Source organism: Oryctolagus cuniculus, chromosome 9, assembly GCF_964237555.1.
Source record: "Oryctolagus cuniculus chromosome 9, mOryCun1.1, whole genome shotgun sequence".
Classification (NCBI taxonomy): Eukaryota; Metazoa; Chordata; class Mammalia; order Lagomorpha; family Leporidae; genus Oryctolagus; species Oryctolagus cuniculus.
The window spans coordinates 105,361,210-105,372,832 of NC_091440.1; the positions used below are offsets into that span (position 1 = coordinate 105,361,210).

Here is an 11,623-nt window from a genome sequence, read left to right on the forward strand (position 1 = left end):
TTTTGTAATGGGTTTAGTTCCCACAGCTAATGTACTGCGTAATGAGGCCGGAGGGAAGCCGACTGCTCTGGAGGAATGATACGGAGCCTCCTGGGCCCTGACAAAGGACAGAGAGAGCCTGGCTGGATGGGCTCAATGACAGGGCCCAGGCTCCTTTCAGCTTGGCAAGGCGAAGCCTCCTGCCAGGGCTTGTGCTGAGCAGCCTCCCGGTCCAGGCCCTGGGAGAAAACCCCAAGGGGTCCTGGGGCAAGACGGACCCCCTGCCAGGCCAAGTTTGTTTCCTTTTCTAAGCCCCGACCCTGCCTTCTTCCCCCTTCCTCCTGGTCTTCCAGCCATGCGCTCAGCAGAGGCCTCTTCCTTTCAGGATGGGGTGCACTTTCCCCATAGAACCCATTCCCTGCCTCTGCCTCTGCCTCTGCCTCTGCCCCACGCTGCCAACACTTGCCAGGCTGCCCACGCAGAAATAGGAACCCGCTCTGTGGCTAGGCACAGCCCATTGGAGGGAGGTGACCCTGGCTCGCTCTTGCTCCTTTTCCATGGCCCGCTCCTCCACGTCCCACGGCTCTCTGCTCCGGGGAGAGGTTACCAACGTGAATGCTTTCTTCACCCCCACTTGGCCTGCACCCCTTGACTGCTCCGTATCCTTTCCATTCCCTGCGCACACCACAGACCAGAAGCTCATTCCGTGTGTACTGAGTTGAAATTACTTCAACGGTGGGGAAATGGGTTCTGAATATTGATGTCCTCCGAGAGGACCTGGGGATCCTGTTGTTCCCTGAAGCCGTGAACCCAAGATCTCAAGGGTTTCCCAAAGTTGGGAAGGAAGAGGTGGGGATGCATAAAAATGTAAGACATCAGAATCAGAGTGGGAAGCATGATTTAGTCTTCGAACAAACCCAGTGCTCTCTTGTCCACTTAAAAAAAAAAGAAATAAAAATTTCATAGGTGGAAAAATTTAGCAAGAGGTCATTGGAATGATTGGTAGGAGGTGGTTAGGAGCAGGTGTAACGGATATAATGAGTGCACTTGACGGTTTACAGAGTCTTCCTAATGTTACAGGGCCACGTAAAGCATGACACGGCTGTCTGCCACCTTCAGAGGAGTAACCTGGGTCCCTAAAAGGTCAAGCTACAAGATCGCAGCACTAATCAATGTTGCAAGTGGCGCCCCTGCCCACTGCTGTCCCCACCATTCCGTAGAACTCTAAGGAGTAGCTGGCCTTCCACAGATAGAGAAAAGTAAACAAAGTCCACTGGTTCACTCTTCAAATGCCAGCAGCACTTTGCGGGGCTGGAGTGGGTAGCAGGGATCTGGAACTCAGTCCAGGTCTCCCACGTGGGCAGCAGGTACAGCAGGGTACCAAGTACTTGAGCCATCATCTGTGGCCTCCTAAGGTCTGCAGTAGCAGGAAGCTGGAGTCAGGAGCCAGAACCAGGAACTGAACCCAAATACTCTGATATGGGATGCCCTAACTGGCCACCTAACCACAAGGACAAACACCAGCCTCAAGAAATAGAAATATCTTTAAAAGCAACCAGGAAAATCGATAGGCGATCATTCTGAATAGGTTAGCAAAGAGAAAGGGGAGTCGGGGAAAGTTTCCCAGCCTTCTGAGGCTCACGAGGGTTTGGGAATCCGACAGTGGGGCGTACTAGACTGGCAGAGTCACGAGGTTCTGGGTTCTGGTTGGAGGTGCTGCTTCCCCGACTCTGCCGCCAAGTCTCCCATCATCCTCAGGGACCCTTCTCACCTCTGAGAAGGCCCTAAGATGCAGGGGGCCCCGACCTGCTTCTCCCCTGTTAGTCTTATCTTGAGCCTGTTTCTAGGTTCTCCAGGGAAGAGCCTCTGTATATCAGATCTTCACGTTCCTGCATCCGGGCAGAATAGAACACGCACCTCTAGACGTGGTTCTGCACCACATTCCCGACACCTGGCCTTCTTGTTGTCCCACTTTAGGGCTTTCACACACGCTTTCCCCCGCCCAGAATCCACCCCCTGCCCCATGAGATTCACTAGCTCCCCTCCATCCCCTCCCCTACCCTCCCGACTATCCCTCTCCCCTTGCTGCCCACCCCCTGCTTCCACACTCACACTCACACTCACGTCTTATCACCACCCAACAGTATGTTATCTATTTCCTTGTGTGCTTATTGCCTCAGCTAGAATGCAATCGCCACTTAAAGGAGGAATCTTGCTTTGGTCGGCCACCATGTTTCCGTTCCTAGGAAAGTAACCGGCCCATAATAACTCAGTAACTGGTCTGCCAATGAATGAACGAATGACCAGCATTCCTATTCCTTGGAACACCTGCTATTGGAAGCCAAAGCCAACTAAAGAAGCTAGATGCCAGAAGAAGTTTTCCTTTTGCCTCCCCTCACTTCACCACGCTGTCTCTACAGCAGTTGGGCCAACTCTATTATCATCATTGCCATTACCACTGCTGTTATTTATTTATTAACACAACAGTTCCTACTTCACAGTTACTCATTACACTAATATGATTTTAATAATTGAGGACCTGTGATACAATACAAGCATTCCTGGTACATAGCAATCACTTGTTTAATGTTTGTTCACTCACTCACTACCAGGACAGACTCTGCCAGCCAAGTTCATGATAATCCGCATGGACTGGGCATGAGTAATCATCAGTACTTGCTATGCACAGTGCCAAGCTTTAGGTCGGATGCTTTCACAGGTATTTTCTTATTTACTCTCAAGAGCCCTGAGAGGTAGGTATTCTTATCCTACAAGGTCGCAGATAGCAACTGACATCTTGACGCTGACTTGAGTCAGTTTTTCTCCAAACCCCAGGCTTTCCCCCTGCCCCAAAAGCAATAGATCGCTGTACTAAGAATGCCCTACACTTAGAGAAAATATTACCCTGCCAATCACTGTTAGTGTAAGCCTGGGCTTATTTACCTATAAAATGAAGGGGCTGGACGGGAAACCTGAAAGTGCTTTGCTATTAGCTCTAAGTTCCATGATTCCATCTCGCGTCTGTCTTGTGAACAGATTTGTCTCCATGCTCACATAATTAGCTTTACTATCTGCCGATCAGCCTCTATCTCTGCAAGTTCTGGTTTCTTGTTGTTGTTGTTGTCTTAATAAATCTGTTTTATTTGAGAAGGAGACACACACAGAGGAAGAGAGATAAAGAGGGAGAGAGAGAGAGGAATCTGTCATCTGCTGGTTCAGTTCCCAAATGCTTACAATAGCCAGGGCTGGGCCAGGTCAAAGCCAAGAGGCTGGGAACAGAATACAGGTCTCCCATATAGGTGACAGGGACCCAAGTCCCTGAGCCATCACTTGGTTCCTTCCAGGGTACACATGAACAGGAAATTGGAATCCGGTGTACAACCAGGACTCAAACCCTCAAACCCAGACCATATGCGATGCAAGTGTCCCAAGTGGTGTCTTAACTGCTCTGACAAACTCCTGCCTCAGGTTCTTACAGACCCTAAGATAGAGACTCCACCCTCTCCTCTGGGCCGTGCAGTGGCAGGCAGGACCCCTCTCCGTGCCCCTCACTGTCCCACACTCAGCAAAGGCGTCCTCACGGGCTCAGCCCCTCTGCCATGCGCTCCCTCATTAGAAACTGGTGACGTTGTCTTTCAATTGGCCTCATCATGTTCTTCCTGGTTTCGCCCAGAGCTGCTGCCAAGACTTCCCACCTCGCCTGCCTGGCAAACATACCTGCTGTATGTTGGGCTTGGTTATCAGAAATGCAGTGAGACACGTTCCCACTGACAACATCTAAGGCAGTCAAGCCCAGGAAGTTGGACCAGCTTCTTTGTGTCACTTATCTGAGAGAGGACCAAAGCTGATCTCCTAGAGCCAAAGTCTATTTATCCCCAAACACCAGCAACCAGTAGCAAAGCAGGGCTCCCACTTGGTTTGGAAAAAAGATCCTGGCATTCGGAGCCGTGAGCACTAAAACACTGGGGACTTATTGGTAGGGAGAAAAGAGGGGGCTTATGATCCACTTAAAATATTTGTGTAAGGAAAGCAGGAATTCACCACCTGTTTCCCCTTCCACTGATGTTTCTGACAGCTGAGGAATCCTACCCTCCACAAAAGCCTCGGCTCCATGCCCGAACTCTCTAAGCCTCTTCTCTCCGCTTACACTGACGCTTCCCTAGGAAAGCAAAAATCCTGCCTTGTCATGAGAAACGGGAGTTCCCCCAAGCCCTACTGGGATGAGGAGCATTGGTCCAGGGGTCTTCCCAGCTCAGCTCCAGCCCCCAGTGTGGATCGTGAGGCTAAATGTGCAGCTACCTATCTCTGTTCTCCTCCATATTCAGGGCCATGGTCAGCTGGCAGTGAGTCCTGCAGGATGGGAAGGGAAAAAGGGAGGCAGAGAGGGAGGGAGGAAGGAAACACACAGTAGGCACACAAATGAGAAGTAGTATGGGAAGCAGCACCAGTCCTCCCTGTCTCTTCTCACTGCTGCTGGGAGTGATTCATCTATGAACACATACCTGCTTGCCCCTCACTCCTTACCCCTCCACCACTGCCTCCTCGGGCCAGAGAGCACTCGCACTTATACACAGGGCTTAGCGCCGCCCGCGAGGAGCTGGCATTGCTCGGAAGGAGTGCACCTTTATGGAAGTAGTGCATTTCAGAGCTGGAGGTGCCTCTTCATTCCAGATCTCCTCATTGCATAGATGTGGAAATTGGGGCCTGGAGAAGCAAAGCGAGATGTTCAAGGTCACAGGGCTAGATGGTGGCAAGCCAGGAAGGAACACAGTCTGCTAACTTGCAATCCAGCGTGCTTTTCATTGTGTCATAGGATCTCTAAGGAAAAAAACAAATATGTATTTAGAACTTTTCTCTGGGATGAGATACTACAAAAAGCACATTTGATAGGCATGGTCCAAGCTGTTCACCCAAAGCTGAGTGTGATAACAGAACTGATCGCTCCATTAAAAAGGACAGCATGGTTATGTGCACACACACTGAACCAGGGGAAATTGAACAAATGAGTACTACCTTGATCAGAGGCGTTCTTGGTGGGTCCTGTAAGTTCTGGTAGAAACTGGGAGGGGGCTGAGTATCTGTGGTTGGGTGGGCAAAGAAGGGAGTGGGCATTTTGGTTCAGCAATTAGGATTCCGCTTGGGACACCTGCATCCCATATCAGAGTGCCTCCGTTCAAGTCCAGCTCCATTCACCATTTCGGCTTCCTGCCACTGAGCTCCCTGGAAGGCAGCAGGTGCTGGCTCAACTAGTGGGGTTCCTGCCATCTGCATGGGAGACCTGGATTGAGGTTCTGGCCTCTGGCTTCCACCTGGCTCACCCCCCAAATGTTGTGGGCATTTGAGGAGTGAACCAACAGTTTTAAGATCTGTCTTTGTGTATATATGTGTGTGTGTGTGTGTGTGTGATCAATCAACCAATTTTTTTAAATAAAAGGGCAAAGAGACAGCACTGTGGAGAGACTGGATGAAGATGACAGAGTTAGACACACACTTCAGCATCACTCTTTCACCTAGAAGTTATGTACTCAGAAAATCTCAGGCAACAAGAAGCCCAGGGTGTTTCTAGAAAGACAGTTCTGGAAAGAGCATCCCCAGGAGCGATCTCATCCATCCTTGAGGTAGGGCTTCACCCGGACGCACCGCAAAGACCTATCAACACTCCCTTGATATCTTCAGGGGAGAGAATTCTACAGCTCTGCAGGTACACAGGTGCTTTCCAGTGTCACCCTAATCCTGAGTTAGGAGCCTACGTTCATCTCGCAGCATTCAAAGGCCACTCTGTTTACCTAGGAGGCAGCGGGAACGGAAACTCAGCTGCATGGTATCCCACGGTGGGAACCCTCCCCACCCTCTCCGGCCATTCCCTTCCTAGATGATGGAAACCAGTAGCTTTCCAAATGCTCTAGTTCTCTGCAGAACCCTCCTCTGGCCTCACTTGCAAAGAAGCCCAGAAGTGCTGCACTCCTCCCTCTTGCAACACACAGTGGGCCCTGTAAAGGCCTTCCGGACTGTCTCCCCGGCACAGGGAATCACAGGCCAATCTCACTCCATTGCCCTGTGATTAAGCCACTAATTGTTAAGTACCATAATGTAATAAAGTCACCAGCTCATTTTATAGGACGCCTTTTCCTCAAGAGTCCAAAGTGCTTTCTAAGTGTTATACTGCCCCATTATCTTATTGCACTAGAAGCCAGGGTGACTGTCCAACACCTTAACCAAAATTCCTGCCCCATTCACTCTTGGCTTCCTGTTCCCTTATGGGTTCCCTGAAGCCATCAGTGCAGCCTCCGCCTGTGAGTCGCTGGTCAATCCTCACTGACTGACATTTGGAATCACTCTTCTGTGGGTCTTCACCCGCTGCTGGTTGTTGTGTGGCATGAGCCTGCAGAAGAAAAGTCGTTGTTTGCAGACAAGAAGGAGGAAAGCAGCCTTTTGAAAAGTGAACTGAGAATAGAAACTTGGAATCACCCAGCTCTGGACGGTTGGCCAACCTCAGGGAATTAGTGATGTGTGGTCATCTCTTTGTGTCTAGGGGAGAGGAAACTCACCTGTTCTCCCAAAAGAAGTTAGTTCTAAGAAATGATGGGCACTCCCCTACCCACATTTCCTCCTCCTCCTCCTCCACCACCAGCACCACCACCACCAGCACCACCACCCCGCATGCTTACCAGGACACTGCAAAAACTTGTTGATGAACAGGCATCACGAACTAATCCATGTGCAGCCTCTAAACACCCACAAGGGATTCGAATTCCACACCACTGAAGCAGCAGCAGAGGCAGCAGCTGTCACCCAGCACCTGCCGCAGGGGAACTGGCCAGATTTCAGAATGGGTCCTCTGAGACCAAAAGATGGCAGCGAGGAGAGATTCCAGGGGGATCAGGGGGCGACAGCTGGGGCTGGAGGGGAAGGTACTGGGAGGAACTCGAGGGTTAGAGGTGAAGGAAGGGTGTACAGAAAGCAAGTCACCACCCATGAAAACCGAAGGTAGGAGGATGAACGGAAAAGGGGCGAGGGAGAAGTTCAGACGAGGAAATCTCAGATTAATTTTCCCAAGGACACCTTCCTGCTATGACTGTGGCCACCAGAGGGCTCCTGTATTCCAAAAATATTATGGAAAAGTGACAAATGTCTCCAATATTTTCCACTCTAAGCACATACATGTGAAATGAGCAGTTTCTGCTTATGTGCACAAACACGTGTCTTTGAGATCTGGAGAGCTGATCTTGATTCTGATATTGCGTCCGTGAGTCCATGGGGATAGAAACCGCTCTGCTGTTTATGGAGTTTGCCCTGATCTTGTTTAGTTAAGGATGGCAAGGCCTGTATCTGTCTCACACCATCCTTATCCTGGTGAAACTCAGATCAAGGGAAAAACAGTGCATGTGTGTGGTAAAAGGCTCAGGATAAAGTGATGTGATGGTTCTGTCCATTTCTAACACGATGACCTTCCTGTAAACCCCTAACTCCATGAGTTTCAGTCTTCTCTATAAAATGGAAAGAGTTCTTATCTCCCAGGTTGGACATGAGACTTGAATTAGATCAGGTCTTTGAATGGGGTTGGCACACAGTAAAAGCTAAGTATTCATTCATTCACACCAGTATACCTTACAAGTGGAATTGACATTACCAAGAGTACCGTCACAGCTGCAAAACTGCACCCACTGGGCATGCTCTGTCTCAGGAAAACAAGTCTGGCATCACCACTGCCTACAGATACTTGTAGGAGAATCATATGGAAGAGGGTTTGGAATTCATGTTACGCCAAGAGGCTGAGATGGGACCCCTGGGTAGAAGGACTGGGGAATCAGATCAAACCTGATAATTATATGAATGAGATTTTCCAGAATGGAGTGGATAGACACAAGGTAGCCCCCACCTGGGAGTGTTCAAGGAGAAGTCGGATGTGAGGGACACTGTAGCGTATAGTGCTGCCTCTGATGGCATAAGCTGCTTGAGATGACCCACAAGAGTCTGTCCAACTCCACGACTTCTAGATGCCTTGTTCCAAGCCAAGGGGAAGAAAGAGCACTGTTACGTCAAGGAGGGGCCCTTGTGGGTCTCAACAATGATAGATGCACACACGTTTCCCATATCATCCCTGTCCTATGCATCTGGCTAGCCCTGATTTTACTCCCAGCTGCAGAATGGGTGACGCCAGGGGTCTGGCATTCACTTTTTTTTTTTTTTTTTTTTTTTGACAGGCAGAGTGAACAGTGAGAGAGAGAGAGACAGAGAGAAAGGTCTTCCTTTTGCCGTTGGTTCACCCTCCAATGGCCGCCACGGCTGGCGCGCTGTGGCCAGCGCACCGCGCTGATCCGAAGGCAGGAGCCAGGTGCTTCTCCTGGTCTCCCATGGGGTGCAGGGCCCAAGCACTTGAGCCATCCTCCACTGCACTCCTGAGCCATAGCAGAGAGCTGGCCTGGAAGAGGGGCAACCGGGAAAGAATCTGGCGCCCCGACTGGGACTAGAACCCGGGGTGCCGGCGCCGCTAGGTGGAGGATTAGCCTATTGAGCCGCGGCGCTGGCCCAAATAACTTCTATACCAAGGATACAACATTCACAGCAGTGAAGCTGGACCTTTGCTGATATCCCAATATTTGTGGAATGACGGATTGACATTTCGAGGGCAACAGTGGATGTTCAGAGGGAGGAAGGGATGGGAGACAAAGCGGTGAACAAAATACGAATAAATGCCGAAGAAAGGGGTACAGTGGAGCACACGGCCGACTCCTCATTCAGCCTCTTCAGACGTGGAGGAGAAGGTCTGGGGAACTGTCCTGCCCTCTCCGGTCTGATACTGAGGACAGCCCTTTCTCTCACAGCCAGGGGAGCCTGTGGGAGGCAAGAGTCTGCGCCTAAAGATTTTGGAGAGCCCCCTCTGAGGGTGTTCCAGTGCAAAACCAAATCCCACTTAGATTTTCTTTCCAAAGAGGTGCCTGTGTTGTCATGATTTTTCTAAGACAGAATGGAAAGAAAGAGAGAAGGCATTCCTCGTTCTCATGGAAGGAGACTATGGAAGGGAACCAGGGAAAGCAGTATGTCCCAGCAGTCAAAGGATTACAATCTAGAGAAACCTGGTTTTGAAACAACTTGATTATTAACTAGACGTGCAATTATTAACAATATCCAAGCCTGAGTTTCTTTATCCATAAAAGAGAGATAATAATATCTCTTGGAGTTTGCTAAATATATAAAATCCTAGTACAGGGCTTGGCACATACCAAAGGGCTTCAAGAAGTTAGCAGAAAATGGCATTAAAAGAGTTTATTTTTCCATGAACATTTTGAAGTGCCCTTGGAGGTGGTGGTGTTCAAACAGTGGTAGGTGGCTCTGCTAGTGTGAATTAGAAGCCAGTCAGAATCCAGAGATCTGGAAAAATCCCAGGTCAGACAGAAAGGATATGCACATTTATGGAGTCCAAAGAGCAGCATTGGTATGTTTGCCCTGAAGGTGTAACCAAGAGGCTGGGTGTCGGGAGTTATGTAAACCATATGCACAGGGTTAGGTTTGGGTAAGGAAAGGATGGGGAGAAGTGCATGTGTATGGCGTTGGTCACCTTTAAAAAGGATCAGATTGGCCCCCGTGGCACTACAACAAGGGGGTTTGTTGTGGCTAAACCTAGGAAAGAAATTGGGTCCCCACTGCCTGAGAAGGGGCTAAGGTAGAAGCTTAGAGACTAAGTAACAGGGTGTGCGGAGGCCAGAGGGTAGCCGGCAGCTCACCAGTGCTGTGACTACACTCTCCCCCAAGTGGTGCCTGCCCCAGGCGTGCGATGACATTGGTATCACCAGTTGTGGGAGGTTAGGAAGCAGCCAGTCTTCTCACGCGCTTCCACTGAAAGGCGGGGTGCATAGTGGGGCGCACAGTGCCTGCCATCTGCACTGAACTGATGCTGGGTCCCAAGCATAGGCTGGATTGGACCCCAGTGTTGGCTCTGGTAATACATATATATATATATATGTGTGTGTGTGTGTGTGTGTGTATATATATATATGTGTGTATGTATGTATATATATGTGTATATATATATATATATATAAAACATCTCATTGGAAGGATGGAAAGCTACCATCATTGTTAAGTCAAAGGAACCAAGTTCCAGCTGTGGCCCAGGGTAGCACACTGGTACCAGGCAGAGGATCCTGCCAATGAAGCAGGGTACCAAACACAGCCATAGCCTCCACTGTTATCTGCATGGCCACGCGGAGGAGGCCTTGGAAGACATCAGTGAACTCTCTTCAAAAGTTAAGCAATTTCTTTCTCAAGAACTTGGGGTGGGAGAGAATGCAGCTCACTTGCCCTGTTTGCAAGAACTTCCTGTCTCTCCCCCTCCAGTCCGCCTTCCCTGATTCAGCCCAAAAGGCTTGCAAACCAAGTGGGCTTCAAAATTTCCGACCATGGCCCACAGAAATACGTATATATTCACACCAAAACCCAGCACACACACACAAACATGTATATTTCATGAAACAATACTCACCACATGCATGTTTTCTGATAGCTTCTATTCCATTCTATACTCATCCATTCCATTTTTAAAATATCACTCAAGGCCTGAATGTCACTGTATAACCTGAAATCTGAAAAAAAAAAAAAAAAAAGTTCTCTCCCACTATTGACAACCCTGCGATTGCTCTCCTATTTCCTACAAGACGAAGTCTGAATTCCTTAACAGATGAGACCAGTCATGATCCTAAGCTCCCAGGACGCCTGGTAACTGCTCTTTCCTAGCAGAGCCAAAAGCCCCATCACCCACCCCTGTGTCTGCTTGCCTGGCCCATGTCCTACCCACAGCCCAGACGCAATTTTCACATGAAAAATTTCTCTTCCTCCTTAAGAAGGATCACCTGGAAAAGGCAACAGGAAGAGAAACCACAGCAGCGTGAGAACAGGGGCTGGATCGCGCCGCAAAACCAAGGTAGGAGCTGCCCGTAGGTCCAGAACAGGCAACACTGACTCCCGGGCCACCCGGCTGCCAGCAGTAGATGGCCGGGTTTGCTCTCAGGTCACTTTTGTCTGCGTGAAAAGTACAGACCCCCAGCGCTCTACAGTCTACAAAGCAATCACTCACCCATTATTCCATTTAATCAGGGAGTGTCTGGAGCTGGAAGGGACTTAGACAGTTCCAGGAATTAACTCCTCATCCTGCAGCACCAAACAGGCAAGTGAGGTGTTCAGAGTCACCCCCGACCCCAACCCCGCCCCCGGTCAGCAGCAGGGGGCAATGCTCCTTTTATCAGATCATGCTCTCCACAGGCAAAAGGATCCCTGTTCCCACCCAGAAGGCCCTAAAACGTGGCAGGGTGCTGCCTGCTTTATCTTGAAAAGAGTCCCAGGCAGAGTCCAGAGCCCGTCCCGGGTCACCCTTCTCGCAGTGTGCTGCCACGTGAGCTCATCCGGTCTTCACAGAGGAATTCCTAGGCCTTGAGTGCTTCCGCCAGTAACTCACTAGTAACAGGTGCCAAATTGCCTCTTCTCTCGCACAAGATGTTCATTGCGAATCAAATCGCACATAACTCCCTGCTCATTTCCTTCTGCCCTTGGTCTTTTTTTCCCCCCTTCCTCCTGCCAGCGCCCACTCCTGCCTGCGGGGCTTGTCCGCCAAGGAACGTATCGGGGGACCCCGGGGACACCAGGAGAG

At 50.0% G+C, this 11,623-nt stretch overlaps 1 long non-coding RNA gene across 2 annotated transcripts in view; it reads right to left on the reverse strand.

The window, feature by feature from the left end:
• LOC103348999 (uncharacterized) overlaps positions 1–11,412 on the reverse strand; it is a 58,886-nt gene extending 47,474 nt beyond the window's left edge. The window contains exons 1-2 of one of the 2 annotated variants that reach the window (XR_007921041.2): positions 11,054–11,389; positions 10,463–10,562 (exon numbers count right to left, since the gene is read on the reverse strand). This is a non-coding gene — a long non-coding RNA (uncharacterized lncRNA). Of the gene's footprint in view, positions 1–10,462; positions 10,563–11,053 lie in introns of both variants that reach the window. The other variant, XR_011378672.1, reaches the window with a different exon arrangement.
• Between the last annotated feature and the right edge of the window lie 211 nt (positions 11,413–11,623).